Source organism: Rhipicephalus microplus, unplaced genomic scaffold, assembly GCF_043290135.1.
Source record: "Rhipicephalus microplus isolate Deutch F79 unplaced genomic scaffold, USDA_Rmic scaffold_22, whole genome shotgun sequence".
Classification (NCBI taxonomy): Eukaryota; Metazoa; Arthropoda; class Arachnida; order Ixodida; family Ixodidae; genus Rhipicephalus; species Rhipicephalus microplus.
The window spans coordinates 5,348,654-5,368,380 of record NW_027464595.1 but is presented as its reverse complement, the minus strand read 5'-3'; positions in this window follow the sequence as shown (position 1 = coordinate 5,368,380).

Here is a 19,727-nt window from a genome sequence, read left to right as displayed (position 1 = left end):
AACTTAAGAGCTCGTTTTCGTGTTTTACACAATAATAATGAGATCTAACGGACAATAATGCCAACGAAGGTACAGGGTAAGTTATTAGGGCAACTGTAATGTAAATGAGAAAAAAGAAAAGTGGGTGATAGATACCTTGCCTTGGACAGGATCCGAACCTGCGACCTTCGAATAACGCGTTCGATGGTCTACCACTGAGCTAATACGACAGCCATCTTCCCAGCCACTTTATTGGGTATGTATGCCAATTTAAACGTGAGAGTGTCAGTCAGCTCCCCTAGTAGCCATGGCGGCGAGCATGGCACACTCCTTGTGAACCCTTTTGGCATCACGTAGCGCGTGAACATATTGCTAACTGGCAGCTTACCAATAGTCCACCGTATACAACCTAGAGGCACCAAGTCTGCCAGTACGAGACCCTCGTTAATGAATGAGGGAAACAAGCGTAAACTTAAAGGCTCGTTTTTAGTGTTTTACGCAATAATATTGAGATCTAACAGACAATAATTCCCACGAAGGTACAGGGTAAGTTATTAGGCCAACTGTAATGTAAAGGAGAAGAAAAAGTAGTGGGTGAAAAGATACCTTGCCGTGGACAGGATCCAAATCAGCGACCTTCGCATAACGCGTTCGATGGTCTACCACTGAGCTACCACGACAGCCTTCTTCCATATTGGTAACATATTGGTAACTGGCAGCTGACCAATAGTCCATCCTATACAACCTAGAGGCACCAAGTCTGCCAGTACGAGACCCTCGTTAATGAATGAGGGAAACAAGTGTAAACTTAAAGGCTCGTTTTTAGTGTTTTTCACAATATTATTGAGATCTAATCGACAATAATGCCAACAAAGGATCAGGGTAAGGTATTAGGCCAACTGTAATGTAAATGAGAAGAAACAAAAGTGGGTGAAAAGATACCTTGCCTTGGACAGGATCCAAACCTGCGACCTTCGAATAACGCGTTCGATGCTCCACCACTGAGCTACCACGACAGCCATCTTCCCAGCCACTTTATTGGGTATCTATGTCAATTTAAACGTGGGAGTGTCAGTCAGCACCTCTAGTAGCCATGGCGGCAAGCGTGGAACACTCCTTATGAGCCTGTTTGACGTCACGTAGCACGTGAACATATTTCTAACTGGCAGCTGACCAATAGTCCACCGTAAACAACCTAGAGGCACCAAGTCTGCCAGTAAGAGACCCTCGTTAATGAATAAGGGAAACAAGTGTAAACTTACGGCTCGTTTTCAGTGTTTTACGCAATAATATTGAGATCTAACAGACAATAATTGCGACGAAGGTACAGGGTAAGTTATTAGGCCAACTGTAATGTAAAGAAAAAGAAAGAAAAGTGGGTGAAAAGATACCTTGCCGTGGACAGGATCTAAATCTGCGACCTTCGCATAACGCGTTCGATGGTCTACCACTGAGCTACCACGACAGCCTTCTTCCATATTGGTAACATATTGGTAACTGGCAGCTGACCAATAGTCCATCCTATACAACCTAGAGGCACCAAGTCTGCCAGTACGAGACCCTCGTTAATGAATGAGGGAAACAAGTGTAAACTTAAAGGCTCGTTTTTCGTGTTTTTCACAATATTATTGAGATCTAATCCACAATAATGCAAACAAAGGATCAGGGTAAGGTATTAGGCCAACTGTAATGTAAATGAGAAGAAACAAAAGTGGGTGAAAAGATACCTTGCCTTGGACCGGATCCTAACTTGCGACCTTCGAATAACGCGTTCGATGCTCCACCACTGAGCTACCACGACAGCCATCTTCCCAGCCACTTTATTGGGTATCTATGTCAATTTAAACGTGGGAGTGTCAGTCAGCACCTCTAGTAGCCATGGCGGCAAGCGTGGAACACTCCTTATAAGCCTGTTTGACGTCACGTAGCACGTGAACATATTTCTAACTGGCAGCTGACCAATAGTCCACCGTAAACTACCTAGAGGCACCAAGTCTGCCAGTAAGAGACCCTCGTTAATGAATAAGGGAAACAAGTGTAAACTTAACGGCTCGTTTTCAGTGTTTTACGCAATAATATTGAGATCTAATAGACAATAATTCCCACGAAAATACAGGGTAAGTTATTAGGCAAACTGTAATGTAAAGGAAAAGAAAGAAAAGTGGGTGAAAAGATACCTTGCAGTGGACAGGATCCGAACCTGCGACCTTCGAATAACGCGTTCGATGCTCCACCACTGAGCTACCACGACAGCCATCTTCCCAGCCACTTTATTGGGTATCTATGTCAATTTAAACGCGGGAGTGTCAGTCAGCGCCACTAGTAGCCATGGCGGCAAGCGTGGCACACTCCTTGTGAGCCTGTTTGGCGTCACGTAGCACGTGAACATATTGCTTACTGGCAGCTGACCAATAGTCCACCGTAAACAACCTAGAGGCACCAAGTCTGCCAGTACGAGACCCTCGTTAATGAATAAGGGAAACAAGTGTAAACTTAACGGCTCGTTTTCAGTGTTTAACGCAATAATATTGAGATCTAACAGACAATAATTGCGACGAAGGTACAGGGTAAGTTATTATGCCAACTGTAATGTAGATGAGAAGAAAATTTGGTGAAAAGATACCTTGCCGTGGACAGGATCCGAACCTGTGACCTTCGAATAAGGCGTTCGATGCTCTATCACTGAGCTACCACGACAGCCATATTTCCAGCCACTTTATTGGGTATCTATGTCAATTTGAACGTGAGAGTGTCAATCAGCGCCCCAAGTAGCCATGGCGGCGAGCGTGACACACTCCTTGTGAGCCCTTTTGGCGTCACGTAGCACGTGAACACATTGCTAACTGGCAGCTGACCAATAGTCCACCGTATACAACCTAGAGGCACCAAGTCTGCCAGTACTAGACCCTCGTTAATGAATGAGGGAAACAAGCGTAAACCTAAAGGCCCGTTTTTAGTGTTTTACGCAATAATATTGAGATCTAACAGACAATAATTCCCACGAAGGTACAGGGTAAGTTATTAGGCCAACTGTAATGTAAAGGAGAAGAAAAAATAGTGGGTGAAAAGATACCTTGCCGTGGACAGGATCCAAATCTGCGACCTTCGCATAACGCGTTCGATGGTCTACCACTGAGCTACCACGACGGCCTTCTTCCATATTGGTAACATATTGGTAACTGGCAGCTGACCAATAGTCCATCCTATACAACCTAGAGGCACCAAGTCTGCCAGTGCGAGACCCTCGTTAATGAATGAGGGAAACAAGTGTAAACTTAACGGCTCGTTTTTAATGTTTTACGCAAATATACTGAGATCTAACAAACAATAATTCCCACGAAGGTACAGGATAAGTTATTAGGCCAACTGTAATGTAAAGGAGAAGAAAGAAAAGTGGGTGAAAAGATACCTTGCCGTGGACAGGATCCGAATCTGCAACCTTCGAATAACACGTTCGATGGTCTACCACTGAGCTACCACGACAGCCATCTTCCCAGCCACTTTATTGGGTATCTATGCCAATTTAAACGTGAGAGTGTCAATCAGCTCCCCTAGTAGCCATGGCGGCGAGCATGGCACACTCCTTGTGAACCCTTTTGGCATCACGTAGCACGTGAACATATTGCTAACTGGCAGCTTACCAATAGTCCACCGTATACAACCTAGAGGCACCAAGTCTGCCAGTACGAGACCCTCGTTAATGAATGAGGGAAACAAGCGTAAACCTAAAGGCTCGTTTTTAGTGTTTTACGCAATAATATTGAGATCTAACAGACAATAAATCCCACGAAGGCACAGGGTAAGTTATTAGGCCAACTGTAATGTAAAGGAGAAGAAAAAATAGTGGGTGAAAAGATACCTTGCCGTGGACAGGATCCAAATCTGCGACCTTCGCATAACGCGTTCGATGGTCTACCACTGAGCTACCACGACGGCCTTCTTCCATATTGGTAACATATTGGTAACTGGCAGCTGACCAATAGTCCATCCTATACAACCTAGAGGCACCAAGTCTGCCAGTACGAGACCCTCGTTAATGAATGAGGGAAACAAGTGTAAACTTAAAGGCTCGTTTTTCGTGTTTTTCACAATATTATCGAGATCTAATCGACAATAATGCCAACAAAGGATCAGGGTAAGGTATTAGGCCAACTGTAATGTAAATGAGAAGAAACAAAAGTGGGTGAAAAAATACCTTGCCTTGGACAGGATCCGAACCTGCGACCTTCGAATAACGCGTTCGATGCTCCACCACTGAGCTACCACGACAGCCATCTTCCCAGCCACTTTATTGGGTATCTATGTCAATTTAAACGTGGGAGTGTCAATCAGCACCTCTAGTAGCCATGGCGGCAAGCGTGGAACACTCCTTATGAGCCTGTTTGACGTCACGTAGCACGTGAACATATTTCTCACTGGCAGCTGACCAATAGTCCACCGTAAACAACCTAGAGGCACCAAGTCTGCCAGTAAGAGACCCTCGTTAATGAATAAGGGAAACAAGTGTAAACTTAACGGCTCGTTTTCAGTGTTTTACGCAATATTATTGAGATCTAACAGACAATAATTCCCACGAAAATACAGGGTAAGTTATTAGGCAAACTGTAATGTAAAGGAAAAGAAAGAAAAGTGGGTGAAAAGATACCTTGCAGTGGACAGGATCCGAACCTGCGACCTTCGACTAACGCGTTCGATGCTCCACCACTGAGCTACCACGACAGCCATCTTCCCAGCCACTTTATTTGGTATCTATGTCAATTTAAACGCGGGAGTGTCAGTCAGCGCCACTAATAGCCATGGCGGCAAGCGTGGCACACTCCCTGTGAGCCTGTTTGGCGTCACGTAGCACGTGAACATATTGCTAACTGGCAGCTGACCAACAGTCCACCGTAAACAACCTAGAGGCACCAAGTCTGCCAGTACGAGACCCTCGTTAATGAATAAGGGAAACAAGTGTAAACTTAACGGCTCGTTTTCAGTGTTTTACACAATAATATTGAGATCTAACAGACAATACATGCGACGAAGGTACAGGGTAAGTTATTAGGCCAACTGTAATGTAAAGAAAAAGAAAGAAAAGTGGGTGAAAAGATACCTTGCTGTGGACAGGATCCGAATCTGCGACCTTCGAATAACGCGTTCGATGGTCTACCACTGAGCTACCACGACAGCCACCTTCCCAGCCACTTTATTGGGTATCTGTGTCAAGTTAAACGTGGTAGTGTCAGTCAGCACTACTAGTAGCTATGGCGGCGAGCGTGGCACACTCCTTGTGAACCCTTTTGGCATCACGTAGCACGTGAACATAATGCTAACTGGCAGCTTGCCAATAGTCCACCGTATACAACCTAGAGGCACCAAGTCTGCCAGTACAAGACTCTCGTTAATGAATGAGGGAAACAAGTGTAAACTTAAGGGCTGGTTTTTCGTGTTTTACACAATATTATTGAGATATAATAGACAATAATGCCAACGAAGGTACAGGGTAAGTTATTATGCCAACTGTAATGTAGATGAGAAGAAAATTTGGTGAAAAGATACCGTGCCGTGGACAGGATCCGAACCTGTGACCTTCGAATAAGGCGTTCGATGGTGTACCACTGAGCTACCACAACATCCATCTTGCCTGTCACTTTATTGGGTATCTATGCCAATTTAAACGTGGGAGTGTCAGTCAGCGCCCCTAGTAGCCATGGCGGCGAGCGTGGCACACTCCTTGTGAACCCTTTTGGCATCACGTAGCACGTGAACATAATGCTAACTGGCAGCTTGCCAATAGTCCACCGTATACAACCTAGAGGCACCAAGTCTGCCAGTACAAGACTCTCGTTAATGAATGAGGGAAACAAGTGTAAACTTAAAGGCTCGTTTTTCGTCTTTCACACAATATTAATTAGATATAACAGACAATATTGCCAACAAAGGTACAGGGTAAGTTACTAGGCCAACTGTAATGTAAATGAGAAGAAAAGTGGGTGAAAAGATACCTTGCCGTGGACGGGATTCAAGCCTGCGACCTTCAAATAATGCGTTCGATGCTCTATCACTGAGCTACCACGACAGCCATATTCCCAGCTACTTTATTGGGTATCTATGTCAATTTGAACGTGAGAGTGTCAATCAGCGCCCCAAGTAGCCATGGCGGCGAGCGTGGCACACTCCTTGTGAGCCCTTTTGGCGTCACGTAGCACGTGAACATATTTCTAACTGGCAGCTGACCAATAGTCCACCGTATACAACCTAGAGGGACCAAGTCTGCTAGTACGAGAACCTCGCTAATGAATAAGGGAAACAACTGTAAACTTAAGAGCTCGTTTTCGTGTTTTACACAATAATAATGAGATCTAACGGACAATAATGCCAACGAAGGTACAGGGTAGGTTATTAGGGCAACTGTAATGTAAATGAGAAAAAAGAAAAGTGGGTGAAAAGATACCTTGCCTTGGACAGGATCCGAACCTGCGACCTTCGAATAACGCGTTCGATGGTCTACCACTGAGCTAATACGACAGCCATCTTCCCAGCCACTTTATTTTAAACGTGGGAGTGTCAGTCAGCGCCACTAGTAGCCATGGTGGCGAGCGTGGCACACTCCTTATGAGCCTGTTTGGCGTCACGTAGCATGTGAACACATTGCTAACTGGCAGCTGACCAATAGTCCACCGTATAAAACCTAGAGGCACCAAGTCTGCCAGTACGAGACCCTCGTTAATGAATGAGGGAAACAAGTGTAAACTTAACGGCTCGTTTTTAATGTTTTACGCAAATATACTGAGATCTAACAAACAATAATTCCCACGAAGGTACAGGATAAGTTATTAGGCCAACTGTAATGTAAAGGAGAAGAAAGAAAAGTGGGTGAAAAGATACCTTGCCGTGGACAGGATCCGAATCTGCGACCTTCGAATAACACGTTCGATGGTCTACCACTGAGCTACCACGACAGCCATCTTCCCAGCCACTTTATTGGGTATCTATGCCAATTTAAACGTGAGAGTGTCAGTCAGCTCCCCTAGTAGCCATGGCTGCGAGCATGGCACACTCCTTGTGAACCCTTTTGGCATCACGTAGCACGTGAACATATTGCTAACTGGCAGCTTACCAATAGTCCACCGTATACAACCTAGAGGCACCAAGTCTGCCAGTACGACACCCTCGTTAATGAATGAGGGAAACAAGCGTAACCTAAAGGCTCGTTTTCAGTGTTTTACGCAATATTATTGAGATCTAACAGACAATAATTCCCACGAAAATACAGGGTAAGTTATTAGGCAAACTGTAATGTAAAGGAAAAGAAAGAAAAGTGGGTGAAAAGATACCTTGCAGTGGACAGGATCCGAACCTGCGACCTTCGAATAACGCGTTCGATGCTCCACCACTGAGCTACCACGACAGCCATCTTCCCAGCCACTTTATTTGGTATCTATGTCAATTTAAACGCGGGAGTGTCAGTCAGCGCCACTAATAGCCATGGCGGCAAGCGTGGCACACTCCTTGTGAGCCTGTTTGGCGTCACGTAGCACGTGAACATATTGCTAACTGGCAGCTGACCAACAGTCCACCGTAAACAACCTAGAGGCACCAAGTCTGCCAGTACGAGACCCTCGTTAATGAATAAGGGAAACAAGTGTAAACTTAACGGCTCGTTTTCAGTGTTTTACACAATAATATTGAGATCTAACAGACAATACATGCGACGAAGGTACAGGTAAGTTATTAGGCCAACTGTAATGTAAAGAAAAAGAAAGAAAAGTGGGTGAAAAGATACCTTGCTGTGGACAGGATCCGAATCTGCGACCTTCGAATAACGCGTTCGATGGTCTACCACTGAGCTACCACGACAGCCATCTTCCCAGCCACTTTATTGGGTATCTGTGTCAAGTTAAACGTGGTAGTGTCAGTCAGCACTACTAGTAGCTATGGCGGCGAGCGTGGCACACTCCTTGTGAACCCTTTTGGCATCACGTAGCACGTGAACATAATGCTAACTGGCAGCTTGCCAATAGTCCACCGTATACAACCTAGAGGCACCAAGTCTGCCAGTACAAGACTCTCGTTAATGAATGAGGGAAACAAGTGTAAACTTAAATGCTCGTTTTTCGTGTTTTTCACAATATTATTGAGATCTAATCGACAGTAATGCCAACAAAGGATCAGGGTAAGGTATTAGGCCAACTGTAACGTAAATGAGAAGAAACAAAAGTGGGTGAAAAGATACCTTGCCTTGGACAGGATCCGAACCTGCGACCTTCGAATAACGCGTTCGATGCTCCACCACTGAGCTACCACGACAGCCATCTTCCCAGCCACTTTATTGGGTATCTATGTCAATTTAAACGTGGGAGTGTCAGTCAGCACCTCTAGTAGCCATGGCGGCAAGCGTGGAACACTCCTTATGAGCCTGTTTGACGTCACGTAGCACGTGAACATATTTCTAACTGGCAGCTGACCAATAGTCCACCGTAAACAACCTAGAGGCACCAAGTCTGCCAGTAAGAGACCCTCGTTAATGAATAAGGGAAACAAGTGTAAACTTAACGGCTCGTTTTCAGTGTTTTACGCAATATTATTGAGATATAACAGACAATAATTCCAATGAAGGTACAGGGTAAGTTACTAGGCCAACTGTAGTGTAAAGGAGAAGAAAGAAAAGTAGGTAAAAAGATACCTTTCCTTGAACAGGATCCAGACCTGCGACCTTCGAATAACGCGTTCGATGCTCCACCACTGAGCTACCACGACAACCATCTTCCCAGCCACTTTATTGGGTATCTATGTCAATTCAAACGTGGGAGTGTCAGTCAGCGCCACTAGTAGCCATGGCGGCAAGCGTGACACACTCCTTGTGAGCCTGTTTGGCGTCACGTAGCACGTGAACATATTGCTAACTGGCAGCTGACCAATAGTCCACCGTACACAAGCTAGAGGCACCAAGTCTGCCAGTACGAGACCCTCGTTAATAAATGAGGGAAACAAGTGTAAACTTAACGGCTCGTTTTCAGTGTTTTACGCAATAATATTGAGATCTAACAAGCAATAATTGCCACGAAGGTACAGGGTAGGTTATTAGGCCAACTGTAATGTAAAGAAAAAGAAAGAAAAGTGGGTGCAAAGATACCTTGCCGTGGACAGGAACCGAATCTGCGACCTTCGAATAACGCGTTCGATGTGCTACCACTGAGCTACCACGACAGCCATCTTCCCAGCCACTTTATTGGGTATCTGTGTCAATTTAAACGTAGTAGTGTCAGTCAGCACTACTAGTAGCTATGGCGGCGAGCGTGGCACACTCCTTATGAGCTTGTTTGGCGTCACGTAGCACGTGAACATATTGCTAGCTGGCAGCTGACCAATAGTCCACCGTATACAACCTAGAGGCAACAAGTCTGCCAGTACGAGACCCTCGCTAATGACTAAGGGAAACAAGTGTAAACTTAACAGCTCGTTTTTCGTGTTTTACACAATAATAATGAGATATAGTAGACAATAATTCCAACAAAGGTACAGGGTAAGTTATTAGGCCAACTGTATTGTAAAGGAGAAGAAAAGTAGGTAGAAAGATACCTTTCCTTGGACAGGATCCGAACCTGCGACCTTCGAATAACGCGTTCGAAGGTCTACCACTGAGCTACCACGACAGCCATCTTCCCAGCCACTTTATTGGGTATCTATGTCAACTTAAACGTGAGAGTGTCAGTCAGCGCCACTAGTAGCCAGGGCGGCGAGCGCGGCACCCTCCTTATGAGCCTGTTTGGCGTCACGTAGCACGTGAACATATTGCTAACTGGCAGCTGACCAATAGTCCACCGTACACAACCTAAAGGCACCAAGCCTGCCACTATGAGACCCTCGTTAATGAATAAGGGAAGCAAGTGTAAACTTAGGGGCTCGTTTTTTGTGTTTTACACATTATTAATGAGATCTAACGGACAATAATGCCAACGAAGGTACAGGGTAAGTTATTAGGCCAACTGTAATGTAAATGAGAAGAAAGAAATGTTTGTGAAAAGATACCTTGCCTTGGAAAGGATCCGAACCTGCGACCTTCGAATAACGCGTTCAATGGTCTACCACTGAGCTACTACGAAAGCCTTTTTCCCAGTCACTTTATTGGGTATCTATGTCAACTTAAACGTGAGAGTGTCAGTCAGCGCCACTAGTAGCCATGGCGGAGAGCGTGGCACACTCCTTATGAGCCTGTTTGGCGTCACGTAGCACGTGAACATATTGCTAACTGGCAGCTGACCAATAGTCCACCATATACAAACTGGAGGCACCAAGCATGCCAGTACGAGACCCTCGTTAATAATTAAGGGAAACAAGTGTAAACTTAAGAGCTCGTGTTTTGTGGTTTACACAATATTAATGAGATATAACAGACAATATTGCCAACGAAGGTACAGGGTAAGTTACTAGGCCAACTGTAATGTAAATGAGAAGAAAAGTGGGTGAAAAGATACCTTGCCGTGGACGGGATTCATACCTGCAACCTTCGAATAATGCGTTCGATGCTCTATCACTGAGCTACCACGACAGCCATATTCCCAGCCACTTTATTGGGTATCTATGTCAATTTGAACGTGGGAGGGTCAATCAGCGCCCCTAGTAGATATGGCGGCGAGCATGGCACACTCCTTGTGAGCCCTTCTGGAGTCACGTAGCACGTGAACATATTGCTAACTGGCAGCTGACCAATAGTCCATCGTATACAACCTAGAGGCACCAAGTCTGCCAGTACGAGACCCTCGCTAATGAATAAGGGAAACAAGTGTAAATCTAAGAGCTCGTTTTTCGTGTTTTACACAATAATAATGAGATATAACAGACAATAATTCCCACGAAAATACAGGGTAAGTTATTAGGCAAACTGTAATGTAAAGGAAAAGAAAGAAAAGTGGGTGAAAAGATACCTTGCAGTGGACAGGATCCGAACCTGCGACCTTCGAATAACGCGTTCGATGCTCCACCACTGAGCTACCACGACAGCCATCTTCCCAGCCACTTTATTGGGTATCTATGTCAATTTAAACGCGGGAGTGTCAGTAAGCGCCACTAGTAGCCATGGCGGCAAGCGTGGCACACTCCTTGTGAGCCTGTTTGGCGTCACGTAGCACGTGAACACATTGCTAACTGGCAGCTGACCAATAGTCCACCGTAAAAAACCTAGAGGCACCAAGTCTGCCAGTACGAGACCCTCGTTAATGAATAGGGGAAACAAGTGTAAACTTAACGGCTCGTTTTCAGTGTTTTACGCAATAATATTGAGATCTAACAGAGAATAAATGCCACGAAGGTACAGGGTAAGTTATTAGGCCAACTGTAATGTAAAGAAAAAGAAAGAAAAGTGGGTGAAAAGATACCTTGCCGTGGACAGGATCCAAATCTGTGACCTTCGAATAACGCGTTCGATATACTACCACTGAGCTACCACGACAGCCATCTTCCCAGCCACTTTATTGGGTATCTGTGTCAATTTAAACGTGGTAGTGTCAGTCAGCACTACTAGTAGCTATGGCGGCGAGCGTGGCACACTCCTTATGAGCTTGTTTGGCGTCACGTAGCACGTGAACATATTGCTAACTGGCTGCTGACCAATAGTCCACCGTATACAACCTAGAGGGAACAAGTCTGCCAGTACGAGACCCTCGCTAATGACTAAGGGAAACAAGTGTAAACTTAACAGCTCGTTTTTCGTGTTTTACACAATAATAATGAGATATAGTAGACAATAATTCCAACAAAGGTACAGGGTAAGTTATTAGGCCAACTGTATTGTAAAGGAGAAGAAAGAAAAGTAGGTAGAAAGATACCTTTCCTTGGACAGGATCCGAACCTGCGACCTTCGAATAACGCGTTCGATGCTCCACCACTGAGCTACCACGACAGCCATCTTCCCAGCCACTTTATTGGGTATCTATGTCAATTTAAACGCGGGAGTGTCAGTAAGCGCCACTAGTAGCCATGGCGGCAAGCGTGGCACACTCCTTGTGAGCCTGTTTGGCGTCACGTAGCACGTGAACACATTGCTAACTGGCAGCTGACCAATAGTCCACCGTAAAAAACCTAGAGGCACCAAGTCTGCCAGTACGAGACCCTCGTTAATGAATAGGGGAAACAAGTGTAAACTTAACGGCTCGTTTTCAGTGTTTTACGCAATAATATTGAGATCTAACAGACAATAAATGCCACGAAGGTACAGGGTAAGTTATTAGGCCAACTGTAATGTAAAGAAAAAGAAAGAAAAGTGGGTGAAAAGATACCTTGCCGTGGACAGGATCCAAATCTGCGACCTTCGAATAACGCGTTCGATATACTACCACTGAGCTACCACGACAGCCATCTTCCCAGCCACTTTATTGGGTATCTGTGTCAATTTAAACGTGGTAGTGTCAGTCAGCACTACTAGTAGCTATGGCGGCGAGCGTGGCACACTCCTTATGAGCTTGTTTGGCGTCACGTAGCACGTGATCATATTGCTAACTGGCTGCTGACCAATAGTCCACCGTATACAACCTAGAGGGAACAAGTCTGCCAGTACGAGACCCTCGCTAATGACTAAGGGAAACAAGTGTAAACTTAACAGCTCGTTTTTCGTGTTTCACACAATAATAATGAGATATAGTAGACAATAATCCCAACAAAGGTACAGGGTAAGTTATTAGGCCAACTGTATTGTAAAGGAGAAGAAAGAAAAGTAGGTAGAAAGATACCTTTCCTTGGACAGGATCCGAACCTGCGACCTTCGAATAACGCGTTCGAAGGTCTACCACTGAGCTACCACGACAGCCATCTTCCCAGCCACTTTATTGGGTATCTGTGTCAATTTAAACGGCAGTGTCAGTCAGCGCCACTAGTACCATGGCGGCGAGTGTGGCACACTAATTATAAGCCTGTTTGGCGTCACGTAGCACGTGAACATATTACTGACTGGCAGCTGACCAATGGTCAACCGTATATAACCTAGAGGCACCAAGTCTGCCAGTACGAGACCCTCGCTAATGAATAAGGGAAACAAGTGTAAATCTAAGAGCTCGTTTTTCGTGTTTTACACAATAATAATGAGATATAACAGACAATAATTCCCACGAAAATACAGGGTAAGTTATTAGGCAAACTGTAATGTAAAGGAAAAGAAAGAAAAGTGGGTGAAAAGATACCTTGCAGTGGACAGGATCCGAACCTGCGACCTTCGAATAACGCGTTCGATGCTCCACCACTGAGCTACCACGACAGCCATCTTCCCAGCCACTTTATTGGGTATCTATGTCAATTTAAACGCGGGAGTGTCAGTAAGCGCCACTAGTAGCCATGGCGGCAAGCGTGGCACACTCCTTGTGAGCCTGTTTGGCGTCACGTAGCACGTGAACACATTGCTAACTGGCAGCTGACCAATAGTCCACCGTAAAAAACCTAGAGGCACCAAGTCTGCCAGTACGAGACCCTCGTTAATGAATAGGGGAAACAAGTGTAAACTTAACGGCTCGTTTTCAGTGTTTTACGCAATAATATTGAGATCTAACAGAGAATAAATGCCACGAAGGTACAGGGTAAGTTATTAGGCCAACTGTAATGTAAAGAAAAAGAAAGAAAAGTGGGTGAAAAGATACCTTGCCGTGGACAGGATCCAAATCTGTGACCTTCGAATAACGCGTTCGATATACTACCACTGAGCTACCACGACAGCCATCTTCCCAGCCACTTTATTGGGTATCTGTGTCAATTTAAACGTGGTAGTGTCAGTCAGCACTACTAGTAGCTATGGCGGCGAGCGTGGCACACTCCTTATGAGCTTGTTTGGCGTCACGTAGCACGTGAACATATTGCTAACTGGCTGCTGACCAATAGTCCACCGTATACAACCTAGAGGGAACAAGTCTGCCAGTACGAGACCCTCGCTAATGACTAAGGGAAACAAGTGTAAACTTAACAGCTCGTTTTTCGTGTTTTACACAATAATAATGAGATATAGTAGACAATAATTCCAACAAAGGTACAGGGTAAGTTATTAGGCCAACTGTATTGTAAAGGAGAAGAAAGAAAAGTAGGTAGAAAGATACCTTTCCTTGGACAGGATCCGAACCTGCGACCTTCGAATAACGCGTTCGATGCTCCACCACTGAGCTACCACGACAGCCATCTTCCCAGCCACTTTATTGGGTATCTATGTCAATTTAAACGCGGGAGTGTCAGTAAGCGCCACTAGTAGCCATGGCGGCAAGCGTGGCACACTCCTTGTGAGCCTGTTTGGCGTCACGTAGCACGTGAACACATTGCTAACTGGCAGCTGACCAATAGTCCACCGTAAAAAACCTAGAGGCACCAAGTCTGCCAGTACGAGACCCTCGTTAATGAATAGGGGAAACAAGTGTAAACTTAACGGCTCGTTTTCAGTGTTTTACGCAATAATATTGAGATCTAACAGACAATAAATGCCACGAAGGTACAGGGTAAGTTATTAGGCCAACTGTAATGTAAAGAAAAAGAAAGAAAAGTGGGTGAAAAGATACCTTGCCGTGGACAGGATCCAAATCTTCGACCTTCGAATAACGCGTTCGATATACTACCACTGAGCTACCACGACAGCCATCTTCCCAGCCACTTTATTGGGTATCTGTGTCAATTTAAACGTGGTAGTGTCAGTCAGCACTACTAGTAGCTATGGCGGCGAGCGTGGCACACTCCTTATGAGCTTGTTTGGCGTCACGTAGCACGTGATCATATTGCTAACTGGCTGCTGACCAATAGTCCACCGTATACAACCTAGAGGGAACAAGTCTGCCAGTACGAGACCCTCGCTAATGACTAAGGGAAACAAGTGTAAACTTAACAGCTCGTTTTTCGTGTTTTACACAATAATAATGAGATATAGTAGACAATAATCCCAACAAAGGTACAGGGTAAGTTATTAGGCCAACTGTATTGTAAAGGAGAAGAAAGAAAAGTAGGTAGAAAGATACCTTTCCTTGGACAGGATCCGAACCTGCGACCTTCGAATAACGCGTTCGAAGGTCTACCACTGAGCTACCACGACAGCCATCTTCCCAGCCACTTTATTGGGTATCTGTGTCAATTTAAACGGCAGTGTCAGTCAGCGCCACTAGTACCATGGCGGCGAGTGTGGCACACTAATTATAAGCCTGTTTGGCGTCACGTAGCACGTGAACATATTACTGACTGGCAGCTGACCAATGGTCAACCGTATATAACCTAGAGGCACCAAGTCTTCCAGTACGAGACCCTCGTTAATGAATGAGGGAAACAAGTGTAAACTTAACGGCTCGTTTTCAGTGTTTTACGCAATAATATTGAGATCTAACAGACAATAATTCTCACGAAAGTACAGGGTAAGTTATTAGGCCAACTGTAATATAAAGGAAAAGAAAGAAAAGTGGGTGAAAAGATACCTTGCCGTGGACAGGATCCGAACCGGCGACCTTCGAATAACGCGTTCGATGGTCTACCACTGAGCTAATATGACAGCCATCTTCCCAGCCACTTTATTGAGTATGTATATCAATTTAAACGCGAGAGTGTCAGTCAGCGCCACTAGTAGCCAGGGCGGCGAGCGTGGCACCCTCCTTATGAGCCTGTTTGGCGTCACGTAGCACGTGAACATATTGCTGACTGGCAGCTGACCAATAGTCCACCGTACACAACCTAAAGGCACCAAGCCTGCCACTATGATACCCTCGTTAATGAATAAGGGAAGCAAGTGTAAACTTAGGGGCTCGTTTTTTGTGTTTTACACATTAATAATGAGATCTAACGGACCATAATGCCAACGAAGGTACAGGGTAAGTTATTAGGCCAACTGTAATGTAAATGAGAAGAAAGAAATGTTTGTGAAAAGATACCTTGCCTTGGAAAGGATCCGAACCTGCGACCTTCGAATAACGCGTTCAATGGTCTACCACTGAGCTACTACGAAAGCCTTTTTCCCAGCCACTTTATTGGGTATCTATGTCAACTTAAACGTGAGAGTGTCAGTCAGCGCCACTAGTAGCCATGGCGGAGAGCGTGGCACACTCCTTATGAGCCTGTTTGGCGTCACGTAGCACGTGAACATATTGCTAACTGGCAGCTGACCAATAGTCCACCATATACAAACTGGAGGCACCAAGCATACCAGTACGAGACCCTCGTTTATAATTAAGGGAAACAAGTGTAAACTTAAGAGCTCGTGTTTTGTGGTTTACACAATATTAATGAGATATAACAGACAATATTGCCAACGAAGGTACAGGGTAAGTTACTAGGCCAACTGTAATGTAAATGAGAAGAAAAGTGGGTGAAAAGATACCTTGCCGTGGACGGGATTCATACCTGCAACCTTCGAATAATGCGTTCGATGCTCTATCACTGTGCTACCACGACAGCCATATTCCCAGCCACTTTATTGGGTATCTATGTCAATTTGAACGTGGGAGGGTCAATCAGCGCCCCTAGTAGATATGGCGGCGAGCATGGCACTCTCCTTGTGAGCCCTTCTGGAGTCACGTAGCACGTGAACATATTGCTAACTGGCAGCTGACCAATAGTCCACCGTATACAACCTAGAGGCACCAAGTCTGCCAGTACGAGACCCTCGCTAATGAATAAGGGAAACAAGTGTAAACCTAAGAGCTCTTTTTTCGTGTTTTACACAATAATAATGAGATATAACAGACAATAATTCCCACGAAAATACAGGGTAAGTTATTAGGCAAACTGTAATGTAAAGGAAAAGAAAGAAAAGTGGGTGAAAAGATACCTTGCAGTGGACAGGATCCGAACCTGCGACCTTCGAATAACGCGTTCGATGCTCCACCACTGAGCTACCACGACAGCCATCTTCCCAGCCACTTTATTGGGTATCTATGTCAATTTAAACGCGGGAGTGTCAGTAAGCGCCACTAGTAGCCATGGCGGCAAGCGTGGCACACTCCTTGTGAGCCTGTTTGGCGTCACGTAGCACGTGAACACATTGCTAACTGGCAGCTGACCAATAGTCCACCGTAAAAAACCTAGAGGCACCAAGTCTGCCAGTACGAGACCCTCGTTAATGAATAGGGGAAACAAGTGTAAACTTAACGGCTCGTTTTCAGTGTTTTACGCAATAATATTGAGATCTAACAGACAATAAATGCCACGAAGGTACAGGGTAAGTTATTAGGCCAACTGTAATGTAAAGAAAAAGAAAGAAAAGTGGGTGAAAAGATACCTTGCCGTGGACAGGATCCAAATCTGCGACCTTCGAATAACGCGTTCGATATACTACCACTGAGCTACCACGACAGCCATCTTCCCAGCCACTTTATTGGGTATCTGTGTCAATTTAAACGTGGTAGTGTCAGTCAGCACTACTAGTAGCTATGGCGGCGAGCGTGGCACACTCCTTATGAGCTTGTTTGGCGTCACGTAGCACGTGAACATATTGCTAACTGGCTGCTGACCAATAGTCCACCGTATACAACCTAGAGGGAACAAGTCTGCCAGTACGAGACCCTCGCTAATGACTAAGGGAAACAAGTGTAAACTTAACAGCTCGTTTTTCGTGTTTTACACAATAATAATGAGATATAGTAGACAATAATTCCAACAAAGGTACAGGGTAAGTTATTAGGCCAACTGTATTGTAAAGGAGAAGAAAGAAAAGTAGGTAGAAAGATACCTTTCCTTGGACAGGATCCGAACCTGCGACCTTCGAATAACGCGTTCGAAGGTCTACCACTGAGCTACCACGACAGCCATCTTCCCAGCCACTTTATTGGGTATCTATGTCAACTTAAACGTGGGAGTGTCAGTCAGCGCCACTTGTAGCCAAGGCGGCGAGCGTGGCACACTCCTTATGAGCCTGTTTGGCGTCACGTAGCACGTGAACATATTGCTAACTGGCAGCTGACCAATAGTCCACCATATACAACCTAGAGGCACCAAGTCTGCCAGTACGAGACCCTCGTTAATGAATGAGGGAGCAAGTGTAAACTTAACGGCTCGTTTTTAGTGTTTTACGCAATAATATTGAGAGCTAACAGACAATAATTCCCACGAAGGTACAGGGTAAGTTATTAGGCCAACTGTAATGTAAAGGAAAAGAAAGAAAAGTGGGTGAAAAGATACCTTGCCATGAACAGGATCCGAATCTGCGACCTTCGAATAACGCGTTTGATGATCTACCACTGAGCTAACACGACAGCCATCTTCCCAGCCACTTTATTGGGTATCTATGCCAATTTAAACGTGGGAGTGTCAGTCAGCGCCCCTAGTAGCCATGGCGGCGAGCGTGGCACACTTCTTGTGAACCCTTTTGGCATCACGTAGCACGTGAACATATTGCTAACTGGCAGCTTACCAATAGTCCACCGTATACAACCTAGAGGCACCAAGTCTGCCAGTACGAGACCCTCGTTAATGAATGAGGGAAACAAGTGTAAACTTGAAGGCTCGTTTTTCGTGTTTTACACAATATATTGAGATCTAATGAACAATATTGCCAACAAAGGAACAGGGTAAGTTATTAGGCCAACTGTATTGTAAATGAAAAGAAAGAAAAGTGGGTGAAAAGATACCTTGCCTTGGAAAGGATCCGAACCTGCGACCTTCGAATAACGCGTTCAATGGTCTACCACTGAGCTACTACGAAAGCCTTTTTCCCAGCCACTTTATTGGGTATCTATGTCAACTTAAACGTGAGAGTGTCAGTCAGCGCCACTAGTAGCCATGGCGGAGAGCGTGGCACACTCCTTATGAGCCTGTTTGGCGTCACGTAGCACGTGAACATATTGCTAACTGGCAGCTGACCAATAGTCCACCATATACAAACTGGAGGCACCAAGCATGCCAGTACGAGACCCTCGTTAATAATTAAGGGAAACAAGTGTAAACTTAAGAGCTCGTGTTTTGTGGTTTACACAATATTAATGAGATATAACAGACAATATTGCCAACGAAGGTACAGGGTAAGTTACTAGGCCAACTGTAATGTAAATGAGAAGAAAAGTGGGTGAAAAGATACCTTGCCGTGGACGGGATTCATACCTGCAACTTTCGAATAATGCGTTCGATGCTCTATCACTGAGCTACCACAACAGCCATATTCCCAGCCACTTTATTGGGTATCTATGTCAATTTGAACGTGGGAGGGTCAATCAGCGCCCCTAGTAGACATGGCGGCGAGCGTGGCACACTCCTTGTGAGCCCTTCTGGAGTCACGTAGCACGTGAACATATTGCTAACTGGCAGCTGACCAATAGTCCATCGTATACAATCTAGAGGCACCAAGTCTGCCAGTACGAGATCCTCGCTAATGAATAAGGGAAACAAGTGTAAACCTAAGAGCTCGTTTTTCGTGTTTTACACAATAATAATGAGATATAACAGACAATAATTCCAATGAAGGTACAGGGTAAGTTACTAGGCCAACTGTAATGTAAAGGAGAAGAAAGAAAAGTAGGTAAAAAGATACCTTTCCTTGAACAGGATCCAGACCTGCGACCTTCGAATAACGTGTTTGATGCTCCACCACTGAGCTACCACGACAAGCAACTTCCCAGCCACTTTATTGGGTATCTATGTCAATTCAAACGTGGGAGTGTCAGTCAGCGCCACTAGTAGCCATGGCGGCAAGCGTGACACACTCCTTGTGAGCCTGTTTGGCGTCACGTAGCACGTGAACATATTGCTAACTGGCAGCTGACCAATAGTCCACCGTATACAACCTAGAGGCACCAAGTCTGCCAGTACGAAACCCTCGCTAATGAATAAGAAAA